Raw genomic sequence first — 16350 nt, 5'->3', positions numbered from 1 at the left:
TGGAGAGGTTGGGGCACATGAGATCTCTAATACCTAGAAAGGGTTTGGGCAGATTCTAAACAGTTCATGAGATATTAAAATAATTAATATTTTAATGGAGTCCCTAAGTCTAAATTTAGGGAAAATAAAATATTAATGGGAATTAATATGAAACTATGTTAAAATGGTCCAAAAGACATGGATCATGCTAGATCTAATCTTAGCCATTGATTAGGGACTTAATCTCAGCCATTGATATGTCAACAGGAAAAGTATAAGAGGAGGCTTGAGGGTCACTTGGAGAACACACCAAAGTGATCAGTCATTCTATTCTCTAGAGTGGGGTTTACTAAGAGAGATAGAATTAGTGTTAAATTATGGTATGTTCTATGCTTAGAGAAGTTTACTTATTTTTCTTCTTATTAGCCACAGATGAGCAATCTCATATACATTAAGTAAAGTGCATATAGAACATTAAATGATCAACAAAAAACAAGCCAAGACAAGACACACAAGACATGGTGGCTAGCCAGGGACAAACCCCAATGCGGGGAAACCCTTTGATCAAATATTCTTTTATCTTCAATAGTTCAGCAGAGAGAAATAGTACAAAATCTGAATTCTGTAAGTTTATATCAGTAGCAGCAAACCCTAGATCAACAAAGTCAAACTAGTTGAAAGTGACCTCTAAAATACTTGGTCAATTTCCTGTCAACTTGTCCTCGAACAGCCTGAAGAAACAACCCTTGAACAGCCCCAAAAGTTCAGTCAATTTGCAGATTTCTGAAGTCAACTACAGCCCTAAACTAGGGCAGTCAATATTGGTCAAACCAGAGGTCAGATCACCTCGATTTTTGTGCCAAAAATTGCAGCCTGCCTAGGAGAGGCAACCACACCCAATCTGCACTTCTGGAAGGTCAACGCTTGGTCAATGCTAGTCAAAGAGATGACCTGTTGCCCTAGCGTCCTTCTTTCTGCATCTTCTTTGCCCTAGGATGTCTTCCTTTCAGCCACACGTGTGAGAGAAGAGAGGCTCCTTTTATGCATAGGAGAGAGAGAGAGAAGATGAGTGAATTGAATTGTCCAAATGAGGAGAATGCTCCTTGTATTTATATGCAAACGTTGAGGTTGAATAGACATGACTGTTGGGCTTCTGAGCCTACATAAGTTTGCTGGCCGACCTTGACAATTTGTCCATAATCAAAATAAATTCATATCTCCATAAATACTTATCGGAATCGGATGATCTTTAGATCAATCCTACACCTCTCGATGAGAGGAATCTAGGAAAAATATTAGAAGCCATAAATAAGGTGATCCACATGGAGTTTGGCCCTAGTTGCCAATTTAACACTCCCTCTCAACTAGGGAGAACTTCATCTGCAATCCGTCAGACCGTCGTTGCTATCCATCCATCAAATGCACTGTCATGTACAGCTTGACCCCACTATGCTTTGCTCTGCTTTGCTCTGCTCGAACTATGAAGAAAAAGAAATGATCGAGGATGTATCATACCATCCTCCACTGACCCGAAGTCAGTCTCAGAGTGTGAACCACTCTCACTAATCCCAGATCAGTATCATTGATCCCAGATCAATGGAGGTCATCCTAGCATAGGGAGTGCGGTAGATACAACGATGCATCCATCGATAGTACTACTATGGTCCCTATCCTCATTTCCTTGCTCATTGATCATATGAGAGGTACTTCCCATGAGTCCCAGACTACATGGGTAGGATGCCTCGACAGGAGAACTAATCATCCTATCCACAGGAGAACGAATCATCCTGTCCAGTGGATGCCACGAAGAACTAATCATCCTGGCCTACAGGAGAACTAATCATCCTGCTCCACAGTCGCCACGGAGAATGAATCATCCTGGCCCACAGGATAACTAATCATCCTATTCCACAGTCGCCACGGGGTGTCACAGGGGAAGGTTGAACCTTTACCCTGTACATAGTGCACCACCAGGGGATGGTGAGTCGCCTTGTGGTCACATGTCACTCCAAGAAGTACCCCACGCCCCCTTGGAGCTCCCAGAGCTCAATACATCATACTCAACCCTCATAAGAGGGTCTCTGAACGACACCAAGTCGTTCCGAAAAGTCGGGAATTTGACCTTTCCTAGCGGCTTTATCAAAATGTCGGTGACCTGTTCATCTATACCGATATGTTGGAGCCTTATTGCTCCTCGCTACACCATATCTCAAATATAGGGGTACCTGATATCGATATGCTTGGAGCGGTCATGAAATACGGGATTCTCTGATAAACGTATCCCGCTCTGGTTGTCACACAGAATCACGGTGGTATCCAATGTAAATCCAAACAGCTCACTGAAGAGCGTTCACAACCAGACTGCCTCATAGGAGGCCATGCTAGCAGCAATGTACTCTGCCTCGGCGATGCTCAAAGCCACCGACTTCTGCTTCCTATTCATCTAGGATACCAAGGCAGATCCCAAAGAGAAACAGCGCCCAAAAGTGCTCTTTTGGTCCACCACACTGCCTGCCCAATCAGCGTCAGTATACCCAAGTAGTCTCACATCTTAGGCAGTGTATCTCAACCCATGAGTGATTATGCCACAAAGATATCTCAACAGATTCTTGGCACTAATCCAATGTGAGTGGTGAGACTCAACCATATGTTGACTCAATGTGTTGACTGCAAGCATGTATCTGAATGGGAGTTCACCAAGAACATTAATGCTCCGACGAGTTGACAATACTCGGTAGCATTTCGTAAAACAGGTCCAACAACACTACCGCTTAACTTCTTGAAGTCAAGCTCCATCAGGGTAGTTATGGGCTTGCAGTCCACCATGCCAAATCTCTCCAATATCTTCACCACATATTTTCCTTGAGATAGGAAAATCTCCCCTAGTTTCTGCCAGACTTCCAGTCCTAGGAAATAATTCATAAGTCCTAGGTCTTTCATCTCGAACTCAGAAGCCAGCTCCCTCTTACATTCGTGAATGAGAGGGTCTACACCTATTAGAAAGAGGTTGTCAACATATAGCGCCAGTATGAGAGGCTTGTCATCTATAACCTTAAAGTAAAGGTTAGGGTCGGCTTCACTCCTAGTGAAGCCCAGCTTCATCAAGTAGCTATTAATCCTCTCATACCATGCTCGGGGTGCTTGCTTTAGCCCATAAAGGGCCTTCTTCAACCCGCACACATGAGATTCTTGATCATAAATCTCAAATCCTTCGGGTTGCTCCACATAGACTTCCTCTTTGATTGAACCATGTAAGAACGCAGTCTTGACATCCATCTGATGTAGGTTCCATCCTTGTGAAGCAGTAAGGGCTATGATTGAGCGGATGGTGGTATATCGGGAAACAGGTGCAAATATCTCGTCATAGTCTATACCTTCCTTCTGGGAGAAGCCACGAGCGACAAAATGAGCCTTATACTTTTCCGCACTTCCATCAATTGCATGCTTTATCTTGTAAAGCCATTTTGAAGTGACAACTGCTTTGTCCTAGGGTCTGGGGACCACATCCCAAACATCGTTTTTCATAATGGACTCATATTCCTCGGTCATAGCATCCTTTCATACTTGATGCTTGACAGCATCTATGAAAGACGAAGGCTCATTTTGGATGATCGTGCTCATGATGGTTAGGTATCCTTGATACCTGTTCGGCTTCTTACTTTCACGGAAGGTTCCTCGGGGTGTAATGTGTCCTTCAGCATCATCAAGTGTCCTCCTAAGCCATGAAGGCCTCTTCCTAGAAGAGGAAGGCTCTTGCGGAGGAGGATCAATAGGATCCAAAGGTTCTTCCACATCAGGCATCGTCTCATCTTCCTTTTCCTTCGGTTCCCCGGTGTCAGCTTCTTTAGATCCCCTTAAAGTAGGAAGATTGTCTACTTTGCTAAGAGCCATATCTTCGTCAAAGGTGACATCATGACTAATCTAGACTTCCCTTTGACAAGCTACCTCTTAGTATTTTCACTATAGCCTACAAATATTCCTTTCTTTCCAGATGCACCCAATTTATTCCTTTTCTCTTTCGACACATGAAAATATACAGGGCTTCCAAAAATTCTAAAATGAGATACATCAGGTTTCTTACCGGTGAACATTTCTTCAGGAGTCTTGGAACCCAATGCTTGATGAGGGCATCGATTTTGTACATATACGGCGGTATTTGCAGCTTTGGCCCATAGAAACTTCAGAAGTCTTTGATCATGGAGCATAGCACGGACAACTTCCACAATTGTACGATTCTTCCTTTCCACCACACCATTCTACTCAGGAGTATATGGTGTAGTAGTCTCCCTCTTAGTGCCATCCTCTTTACAAAATTCATGAAACTCATTGGATTCATATTTAGTCCCATTATCAGTCCTTAAGGTCTTGATCTTCTTTTCGGTTTGATTCTCGATCAAGGCTTTGAAGTGTTGAAATCAGGAGAACACTTCATCCTTATTTTTCAAGAAGTATATCCAAGTCTTGCAAGAATAATCATTTGTAAAAGTGAGGTAATATAAATATCCTCCCAAGGAGTTCATAGGCATCATACCGGATATGTCTGAGTGAACCAACTGCAATATATCGGAGGTCTTGCTTTGGCTTGAGGGGAATGGTCCCCTTTTGAGCTTTCCTTCGGCACATCCTGGACATACACCTTCTTGCTCTAATCTGAACTCGAGCATCCCGGTCACCATTTTTCTTATATCGGGTAGAGTTTTATAATGAAGGTGAGCAAACCTCCGATGCCATAGTTCGGACAGAAGAGATGTGTCACAAGACATGACACCCAACAGACTTCCTCCGACCTGATATAATGAATCAACTCGAAACCCAAGAGTAAAAGCATCTTTAAAGTTATTTTTCCATACACGTACCTTGCCATCGTTGAAAGCCACCTTGTAGCCTTTGTCTTCCATTGCCGAAATGGACACCAGGTTCTTTTTGAGATCAGGGACATATAATACATCTTGTAAGTGAATGGTATTACCCTGATTCAATTGAAGAGTGACATTTCCTATGCCTTTCACGGGATATTTTGAATTATCTCCAAGAACAATTTCTAGGTTGGTTTCCTTCTCTATCAAATTATAGAGAGCTTCTTTGTAACCAGTGAAGTGCCTTGAGGCACCACTATCAATAAGCCAATTTCCTAGTGAGTCCGGGGGAGCAATAGTAGATAGAGCTGCTGATAGATAATATTCATCTTGCTTATTGTTAACAGTGTTAGATTCATACCTGGAATTTCTTGCCTTTTTGAATGGTTGTCCTCTTCCTTGATTTCCAACACTTCTTTTACCTCTGCCATTTGACTTGCCATTCCTTTGATTGCCTTGAGAGGGATTTTGATCATCGTCCCAGTGTGAGTCCCTTTTATCAGGGCACTCCCTAGCATAGTGACCTATTTTATTGCAATTGTAACATCGTCCTTTTCTTCCACCCTTTGGTCCAACCTCTCCTTTGAATTTAGCCCCAGAATTGTTTCTTCTTTTAGTATGAGAAGAAAAGGCAGAGGGATGACCTTTAAGTATGGGCATTTCTTGCTCTTCCATCCTCGTTTCTTCTTGAATGCATCTAACCATTAATTCCTCAAATACAGGAATTACGTTATTGTTGAGAAGAGTAGTCTTGAATATATACCATTCAGATGGCAGTCCTCCAAGAGTTGTGAGTGTCATTTTCCTGTCAGGAATTACTTCCCCAATAGAAAGGAGATCGTTCTTGATCTCGGTGATCCTTAAGAAATATGCTTGCATACTCTCATATTTGCCCTTCTTAATTTCCTTTAGCTTATTTCTAAGAAACAAGACTTGATTTGCATCATCAACTTTAAATAAACTCACCAGTCTATCATAGATTTCCTTGGAGGTGTTCAGCTCGGAAACATAGGTCACCAAGCATTTGTCGATAGAATCCCAGAGGATCTTCCTTGCTTTGACTTCTCCCTTGGTCCATTTGTTCCTAGCAGCAGTGGATGCATTTGATGGAGGCTCAACAATCCCGCCTATTACATGGTCCAACACTTCTTGCTCTTCTAATGTTAGATCGAGAGACATCTTCCATCCGTGATAGTTAGACTTCTCACGAAGTTTGTCTTCAGCAGGGAAGTGTGTTGAGGACCCCATGATTTCTTTAAGATAACCTTGCCAACCTTCTCTTCGGTGATTGCTCTTGCTCTTGCTCTTGCTTGGGCTTTGTCTTCACCTCAGCTTTGATACCATGTTAAATTATGGTATGTTCTATGCTTAGAGCAGTTTACTTATTTTTCTTCTTATTAGCCACAGATTAGCAATCTCATATACATTAAGTAAAGTGCAGATAGAACATTAAATGATCAATAGAAAACAAGCCAAGACGAGAGACACAAGATGTGGCGGCTAGCCAGGGACAAACCCCAATGCGGGGAAACCCTTTGATCAAATCTTCTTTTATCTTCAATAGTTTAGTAGAGAGAAATAGTACAAAATCTGAATTCTGTAATTTTATATCAGCAGCAGCAAACCCTAGATCAGCAAAGTCAAACTAGCTGAAATTGACCTCTAAAATACTTGGCCAATTTCCGGTCAACTTGTCCTCGAACAGCCTGAAAAAACAGCCCTTGAACAGCCCCAAAAGTTCAGTCAATTTGCAGATTTCTGAAGTCAACTGCAGTGCTAAACTAGGGCAGTCAATACCGGTCAAACCAGAGGTTAGATCACCTTGATTTTCATGCCAAAAATTGCGTCCTGCCTAGGAGAGGCAACCACACCCAATCCGCACTTCTGGAAGGTCAATGCTTGGTCAACGCTGGTAAAAGAGATGACCTGCTGCCCTAGCGTTCTTCTTTCTGCGTCTTCTTTGCCCTAGGACGTCTTCCTTACAACCACACGTGTGAGAAAGAGAGGATCCTTTTATGCATAGGAGAGAGAGAGAGAGAAGATGAGTGAATTGAATTATCCAAATGAGGAGAATGCTCCTTGTATTTATATGCAAACGTTGAGGTTGAAAAGGCATGACTGTTGGGCTTTTGAGCCTACATAAGTTTGTTGGCCGACCTTGACAATTTGTCCATAATCAAAATAAATTCATATCTCCATAAATACTTATCGGAATCGGATGATCTTTAGATCAATCATACACCTCTCGATGAGAGGAATCTAGGAAAAATATCAAAAGCCATAAATAAGGTGATCCACATGGATTTTGGCCCTAATTGCCAATTTTAACAATTAGTGATCGAGAGATGCAGCTGAGGGGCATTTGAGTACAGAGAGATAGAGAGGAAGAGATAGTGTTGGGAGAACATCCAAGGAGAATGACGCAGAGTCAGCCAGGGCTCACGCAGGGCCACGCAGAGGCAGCCTTCTAGTGTTGTTGACGCAGAGGGCCAAAGGGCTGACGTAGGGCCTCCCAAGGGTGACGCAGACCCATCTAGGGTGACGCAGGGCCTCCTAGGGCTAACGCAGACCCATCCGGGGTGACGCAGAGCTAGCGTGAGGAAGAGAGGGGCTGACAGAGTCCAGAGAGAGGCTGGCATCGGGGTTTCTGGGGAATATTTGTGCTGAGTAACTACCGGAAGGATTATCTAGGGTTTCAGCCATAAGATTTGTCAGAAACTGAGAGGTATTACTGCCAAGGAAATTCTTTGTTGGGTAGGCTAGTTTCAACACCCAAATTGTACTTTGATATTGCTTAATAAGAAAACCCTCAGATAGCTGCATCGGTTTTCCCACATTGGGTTTTTCCGGGGACATTAGTCCAATAATAATGGTGTCATATGGCGTGTTTGTTTCTGTTTCTTTTAATTGCTGATCTGTAATATGTTGAGCATGCACTAGTGTTTATTTTCAGTATTTACATTGTAAATAACTTGTTAAGGAAAATAACGAGTAGGTAGGAATAAATCAGATAAAGTGCATGTAGGGTTTCTAACTAAGTAAACTTAGAAACTTCAACATGGTATCAGAGCGTGATTGCAGATCACAGGAGAACTAAAGGACATCAGGTAAGCAGAGCAATAGTAGTAGAAAACAATTGTCCCAAGGTGATAGAAGTTGTTTCTAGCAGAGCAACAACAAGGAAGGGTGACACGGTGCCTGCATCATCAAGGGTGTGCCGGGAAGAGGCAGCACAGAGGCGAAGGAAGGCAAGAGAAGCCTCACGCAGAGCCACGTAATAGCTAGGAGGGTTGACGCAGTTGGTTGACGAGGCCGGGTTGCGGTGTCGGGATTGCGCAGAGCCTAGGAGCTCTCACCTTCAGGTTGCTGGGGTTTAAAGGCTGCGGGAATATTGCAGAGCGAAGCTGGTGAGATACTGTAGTCAAAACAGTACTTGACAGAGCAAGGCTAGAGGAGTTGCTAACGAGGGTTTCTAGCCGAGGAACCTGGATCAATGGTGTGGTTGCACAAGACAATCAGAGTAGGGAGCATCTCGATAGTGGTAGAAAGATTTCCAGGAGGGAAATCAGGACTCAGTGGGAGTCCAGAAGAGAACTTCCAGACGGGAAGCAGAGACTTAGAGGAGTCAAACAAAGAACTTCCAAGAGGGAAGTAGAGGAGCATCATGGCACTACATGGAGTAAGAGACTAGGATAGACTGGACGGATTATCGAACTTCATAGTCTGGAAGGCCAGAATCTTATCCATACTTGACAGGAATCGTGTCAAGAACTTCGCCTTGAAGGTAATAGCTGTCCCAGTCGACCCCAATGATAATGACAGGTACGAGGAGGCGATGGCAAGGGCCAAGAGCATTATCCTTGATGGGGTCAAGGATCATGTGGTACCATACATAGTTGAGAAGGAAATGACATTTGAGATGTGGGAGGCTCTCAAGAAGCTGTACCAGCATACTTCTGTGCAGAGAAGAATGCTACTTGAGAATCAGTTGAGGTCGTATCAGATGAAGAAGGGAGAACCGATTGACACCTTCCTCGGAGGATTGAATGAGATCCGAGATTAGTTGACTGCTATAGGGGCAACATCGGAATCTCGGATTAAGAGCTGATGGTGAGGACAGACCTGAATGCTGTCTCAGAGGACTGGGAAGTATTTGTCCAGAGTATACTAGGCAGAGGGACACTTCCACCTTAGGATGAGATGTGGGCAGCTCTTCGCTAGGAAGAGATCAGATGGCAGTCGAAGATGGGTAGCAGCAGCAAGGGGATCAAATTCAAGTAGGAGGAGGAAGATGTGGCCCTAGCATCTGAGGGAAAGAAGCAGAAGCGGAAGAAGAAAGATCTCTCCAAGATCAAGTGCTTCCACTGTGGGGAGCTAGGTCATTATGTGACCCAGTGTCCAAGGAAGAAGAGTAAGGGAGAGTCTTCTGAGACTAAGGCAGCGCTAGCACAAGCAGAGAAGGAAGTGTTGATAGACAATGACTGTGCCATGAGTGCACACGCACCACTTGAGTGGAAGTGGGGAGACATCGAGCTGTAGTCAGGCGGACTACAGGCGATGAGGGGCAGGATCCTCGAGGTACCCAGTCTCTTGGATTAGACCTTGCTACGAGAGCCCCAAGGAGGAGTAGTAGGACTGGCTGATGTGGGTAGAGACAGATGCAGATGAAACAACAAAGAGAGCTATAGTGCAAGAGTCCCGAGACAGCGCGAGGCTAGCAGGCTGTAGTAGTGCGAGAGGCACAGGAGTGTTGCACCAGTGTAGGACGACACAGAGAGGTGTACAATGGTGCGAGATGCAGGGAGTTGTTGTAGCAGCGTAGAGGTTAGAGAGGGAGCACTTGTCAGCAATAGAGGGAGCTTCAGCGTTAGTGGGTGTCTCTAGCCCAACAGGAAGGTCAGATTGGGAGATCAGTTACTTACTTCTCAGTAACTGACTTGCAGTCCAGCAGTGGGCAGCACGATGCAACATGATGAGACTCTGAGAGGAGGTGCAGTGCGGATGTAGTGCTGGGAGAAAGGACCAGCAGCAGCACGGATGCAGAGGGAGCTGTCGTACAGATGCAGCAATGGCAGTGGAAAACTATGGGCAACAATACAGGATGCAGCAGTGCAGAGGATGTTGGGAAAGAAGCCCTAGCATCAGCACAGGTACCGATGCCGGATGATCACAGTAATACTCAATGAGGAGTATTGCTAGAGCACAGTCCTCGCTAAGAGGGAGTGTTGATTTGGGTAGCATCGGATGTGCTCTAGCCACGAAATTTGGTGGAGAGGTTGGCGCACATGAGATCTACAATACCCAGAAAGGGTTTGGGCAGATTCTAAACAGTTCAGGAGATATTAAAATAATTAATATTTTAATGGAGTCCCTAAGTCTAAACTTAGGGAAAATAAAATATTAATGGGAATTAATATGAAACTGCGTTAGAATGGCCCAAAAGACATGGATCAAGCCAGATCTAATCTTAGCCATTGATTATGGACTTAATCTCGGTCATTGATATGTCAACATGAAAAGTATAAGAGGAGGCTTGAGGGTCACTTGGAGAACACACTAGAGTGATCAGTCATTCTATTCTCTAGAGCGGGGTTTGCTAAGAGAGATAGAATTAGTGATCGATAGATGCAGCTTAGGGGCATTTGAGTACAGAGAGATAGAGAGGCAGAGATAGTGTTGGGAGAGTAGCGCAGTAGCCAAGGAGAGTGATGCAAAGTCATCCAGGGCTCACGCAGGGCCATGCAAAGGCAGGTGGGAGCTGCGCAGAGCCTTAGAGAGGCCAACATTGTTGACGCAGAGGACCAGAGGGCTGACGCAGGGCCTCCCAGGGCTAACACAGACCCATCTGGGGTGACGCAGGGCCTCCCAGGGCTGACGCAGAGGCAGCATGAGGCAGAGAGGGGCTAACGCAGTCCAGAGAGAGGCTGATGCTGGGGTTTCTGGGGTAGATTTGTACTTAGTAACTGCCGGAAGGATTATCCGGGGTTTTAGCCAGAACATTTGTCAAAAACTGAGAGGTATTACTGCCAAGGAAATTCTCTGTTGAGTAGGCCAGTTTTGACACCCAGATTGTACTCTGATATTGCTTAATAAGAAAATCCTCAGATAGCTGCACCGGTTTTCCCACATTGGATTTTTCCGGGGACATTAGTCCAAAAATAATGGTGTCATATGGCGTGTTTGTTTCTGTTTCTTTTAGTTGTTGATCTGTAATATGTTGAGCATGCACTAGTGTTTATTTTCAATATTTACATTATAAATAACTTGTTAAGGAAAATAACAAGTAGGTAGGAATAAATCAGATAAAATGCATGGAGGGTTTCTAACTAAGTAAATTTAGAAACTTCAACAACTATCAGCTCAACATCCTTTCTCTAGTTATTTAGTGGTATATACCATTTAATGTGATGGAAATGTCTAATGATTGTGAAAGGGTACCAGTGGAACTAGGAGTGCTAAGATTCACTTTGTTAAAGCACAAGTACTCCATCCTTAGACTGCTTAATAATATAATAGGGTTGTTGTAAGTTAGGGTTTGATAGATTTCAATGATAGGCCATGTGATGCAATATAACAACCAGAAGAAACCATCTTATATTGCTTAGTTAACAAAGGATCAAGAATATCGATTAGATATGCGAGGTAGAGGTTTCTTAATTGAGTTTTTATCATTGAAACATGCATAATGATGATGTTAGCTGTAGAGATAGGGTTTTAACATGCAATAAATGCTATATTTTTATTTTTAATAAATATTTAATGCAATTTCTACTTAGAGGGAAATAACACATCAAATAAAATTACTTTTTAGCAATATTTCAAAGAGACTCTAACCCTATATATCCAGAATTGAAGAGAGAAGAAATAGGAATTAGGAAAAGTAGAAAGCTTTATCACCACTGCCTAGACTAGTGCCTTGATCTAAATTGGCAAGGGAGTTACCTAGGGAAAATTAAATAAGGCCAGTCTTGTTAAAGAGGGTGAGAGGTCTAAAGCCTCTTCTTACAAACCCTAGCTACTTTCTTAATAGGGAGATGTTAGATTCAAGAGATGCACAACTAGGATATTTCTTAAAGGATTGAAGGAAAACAATTTTGCATGGCATAGAGGATCAAGATTTCTAGATAAATATAGCAATTTTAACCATGGCACATGTAGAAACCCTAATTTACACAATATAGCATGCAAAATATAGAAGATGAGCAATAAACTTACAAAATCTCCATAAGAATCTCTTCAATCAATCCCAAGAAGCCAACTTCAAGCAAAAATCCACCTCGAAGAGCAGTTTGACCATAAAATTGCATTTTGTCCAAGTAGAAAAGAGGCAAAAGCTAATGCACACTTCCAAAAGAGAGAGAAGTGTGATGATGAATGATGATGAAAAGTGAATAAGGCTCCCCTCTATTTATATGAGGGTAACCAAGCCTTATTACATTAATTTTACAAGAAAAACCCCTAGAAATGTTTACTTGAGCATTCAACTAGGTCAAAGGTCACAAGCTGACCTTGAAATAGATCCAAAACATAACAAAATTCCAAAAATAATGCACATGTATGAAAGGAAAGGAGTCTCCACCATGACATCATCCTCTAGAATATGCAATAACAGATCAAGAAAATGTGACAAGGTTCCAACAGTTCCCTTCACTCTAGAAAGTCCTAAAGTGCATGTGTACATCTCCAAATGATGCCTCCACCACAATGATGTCGTCCAAGAGAAGCCCTTGAAAATATTTGCAAGCATGTGGGAGTGATGTCTCATCTCTAAAGGAAAGTATTGGCATCAATGAGGGATGCGCTATCCCTCCCAAGTCATCTAAGTGATAATCATCTCCATCTGGGCTCTGAAACAAGGTGTCATCCACCAAAGAAGGTCAATACCACCTCTTACTTCTTAGCTGTAGTAGAGTCATCTCTAGTGTTGTTTCTTCTTGGATATTTGGTTAATATTTTTAGTCCTACTGTCACTACCTCTCATCTCTCTTCCATTCACTAGCTCATCCATACCTTTGCCGCCTCTCCTTCTTCTTTTCTCACCTTCACTCGCTTATTAGCCTTCATTGAGAGTTTCTATTGTTATTGATTCCTTGTATGTGGAAAGCCATTTACTTTTATTTTGTAGTCTCATAACATGTTTTAACACCTAGAGTACCACTTTTGCATCTTTTGTGTGTCTCAAAAAAACTCTATATCATCAACTACCATCAAGTAGAAGTATGGATTTTCTAATTCTTCTCACTTTCCTTTTTGTATTTCATTTATCTGTTTGATAGTTTGAATTCTAGTTTTTGCTTTGTATTACTGTTACCCACCATTTTGTGGGTGATATCCCTAGGAGATTTTTTTTTCTCCAAGATGGTCCTCAATTGGCAGCCAGCACACCCGAACGTAAAGGTATGCCTTGTCATTTGGTAATTGAGTATTGTAGTTTGCTTATCATGTTCACTTTTGGGCATGGATTAATGGGGGGATTTAGCAGAAAGAATGGGCTAGGTCTGTGCGCTTGTCCCCTAGACTCATTTTGGATATTAACCTTGGATTCTAGTCCCGTGGGATATCTTTTATTGACCATTTGTATTTAGGGATGGTATTTCACGGGAAACCATGATTTTGGTTGTGTGGTCCCACTTCCCCATTCGCATATATTACCCTATTTCCACTCATTATTACCCTATTCATCATTTCTCCCACCTGGGTCCACATTGCTCCACTGAGTCCACATAGGGTTAGCTCTCCCCTTCCCCTTGCGCACACCTTGGGTCAGGCCTAGAATGATGCCCCAGAGGTTGATGTAGCTAAAAAAGAAAAGTAAAAGCAAGATTGGCCACATTCAATAGGAAAATGTACCACAAAATGTAAATGATGGTCGGGACAAACACATTTAGCACATGGGCAAAAGCCAATACATGAGCTCTACCCATCATTATGGCCATTACCATGGTTCCTACAGGTTCTATGAACCTCCTTCATCAGATAGGAACCCATGATTATCCCAACCCCTGGTGGCCAATGATTGCCCTACCTTAAAAGGGGGTATCCACTGTGTAAAGTTTTGTAGATGTTCTATGCTAAGAGCAATTTCACTTTTCTCACAGCAATCATACAAGTAGATAAGCAAAATGCAGATAGAACATATAAGCAGATCTTACAGAAGACAAATCAGAAACAAGAAAAATGTATGTGTTTGTTTCGGCGGTCAACAGGATGCTTCAACCAGCAAAGTCTCCTTTGGTCAGCCAGCCCAGCATGTGTCACAACAACCCTCCAACCAGTAGATGAGTCAACCCAAGTCAGTTCTACAAAAGTCAACGCTGTCCTGAAAAGTCAACGCAGGGGCAGCAAGCTAAAAGTCAACGCAGCAGCAAAACGGTCAACCCTTTGACCTCGATTTTTGTGCCAGGTAGTATGGCCTTCAAAAATCGAACCTCCCACAAGTTTTCAGCTTGTTTGGACCAAGCGTTGACCAAAGTCAACGCTGGTCAAACTTCTGCGAAACCCTAGCAGCAGAAAAATCCTCTTCGTCCTTCCCACGTGTGGCTGAAATTCGTCCTCCAGGTAGCTCGTACTTTTAAGGATGAGAGAGGAAGATGTGAGTTGTGTTGTGATCAAATTCTCTCCAACTTTTCCTGTATATATATATATATCCATCAATGAGGGTGTGTGACACATCTGTTGGGCATGTGAGCCTACATTACAAAACTGGCTGACCTTTGCACATATAATTTATTAAGAATAATAAATTCAAAATATAAGTTCTGCTCATCAGATTAAGACTATTTTTATATGGATTTTACACCTCTCAGAAAGAGGAATCCAACAAAAATATTAGCCTCTTAATCTGAGCATCAGAACATGGAGTTTGGACCTAGTTGTCCAAATTTAACACTCCCTCTCAACTAGGGAGAACTCCATCTATTAGTGCAATTAACATCGTGAGTCATCCCGCCGAAACTTGCTTTGCTGGCTTCTTTATTTCAGAACAGAAGTGGGTCAGTCACAAAGACATCATTCCCCGACTGACATAATCAGTCCAGAGGTCCCAGACCTCACAAATCTTGATCCCAGATCAAGTGGTTGGACCATGCCATCCTAGATAGAGAGTACGGCAATCTCTGATGCGCCCATCAGTCTTTGCTAATAGTCTCTAGCTTTTCCACACCTCATTGGCCAAATGAGAGGTACTTCCCATGAGCCCTGAACTCAATGGGTAGGATGCATACGAGGCACAGATTAAATGAGTGGCGAACCAGCTCAATAATCACAAGGGTGGGGCAGAAGCATTATGAGTGCTTATAGCTCCGAGAAGCTATCCCCAAAGCCCCCCAGAGCTCCCAGAGCTCATCGTCCAACAGGACCCACATCATAGGGTCTTTCCACGACACCAAGACTCTCACGGAAGGTTAGGAACTTGACCTTCCCCAGGGGCTTAGTGAGAATATCCGCGACCTGCTCATCAGTTCCTATATGATCGAGCCTTACGGCGCCTCACTGTACCATATCCCGGATAAAGTGGTACCTGATATCAATATGCTTGGATCGGTCCTGGAACACAGGATTCTCAGTCATACGAATCCCACTCTGATTATCACAGAGTATTACAGTGGTATCTAGCACATGTTGGAACAGCTCACTAAAGAGCTTCCTCAACCAAACTGCTTCACAACAGGCCATACTAGCAGCAATGTATTCGGCCTCCGCGGTGCTCAAAGCCACCGACTTCTGCTTCCTGCTCATCCATGAGATCGAAGCAGAACCAAGATTGAAACAGCATCCAGATGTGCTCTTACGATCCACCACACTGCCAGCCCAATCGGCATCAGTATATCCCCGGAGTATCACACACCCGGCAGTGTATCTCAGCCCATGGTTTATCGTGCCCCGAAGATATCTCAAAAGATTCTTGGCACCAACCCAGTGAAAATGATGAGGCTCAACCATCTGTTGACTCAAAGTATTCACTGCAAAACATATGTCCGGACGGGTGTTCACTAAGAACATCAAAGCTCCTATGAGTTGACGATACTCAGTAGGATTTGCCAAGATAGGCCCTGCAGCGCTGCCACTCAACTTCTTAAAGTTGAGTTCCATTGGTGTCGACACGGACTTACAGTCCACCATCCCAAATCTTTCCAGAAGCTTCACAATATACTTTCCTTGAGAAAGGAAAATCTCTCCAGGTCTCTGCCAGACCTCCAGGCCTAGGAAATAGTGCATCAGTCCTAGGTCTTTCATCTCGAACTCAGCAGCAAGTTCCCTCTTACATTGATGAATGAGAGGGTCATCACCTGTCAGGAAGAGGTCGTCCACATACAACACTAGAATGAGAGGCTTTCCTTCCTCAACCTTAAAGTAAAGGTTTGGATCAGCATTGCTTCGAGTGAAGCCCAGCTTCATCAAGTAACTATTCATCCTCTCATACCAAGCTCTGGGTGCTTGCTTTAACCCATAGAGGGCTTTCTTCAACCTGCAGACATAAGTGTCTCGATCTTGAACTTCAAATCCCAGAGGTTGT

This window comes from Pinus tabuliformis, chromosome 4_2 (assembly GCF_031772625.1).
Source record: "Pinus tabuliformis cultivar Carrire ecotype Pingquan chromosome 4_2, CPIR1, whole genome shotgun sequence".
NCBI classification, from domain to species: domain Eukaryota; kingdom Viridiplantae; phylum Streptophyta; class Pinopsida; order Pinales; family Pinaceae; genus Pinus; species Pinus tabuliformis.
Note: the sequence above shows the minus strand (reverse complement) of the source record.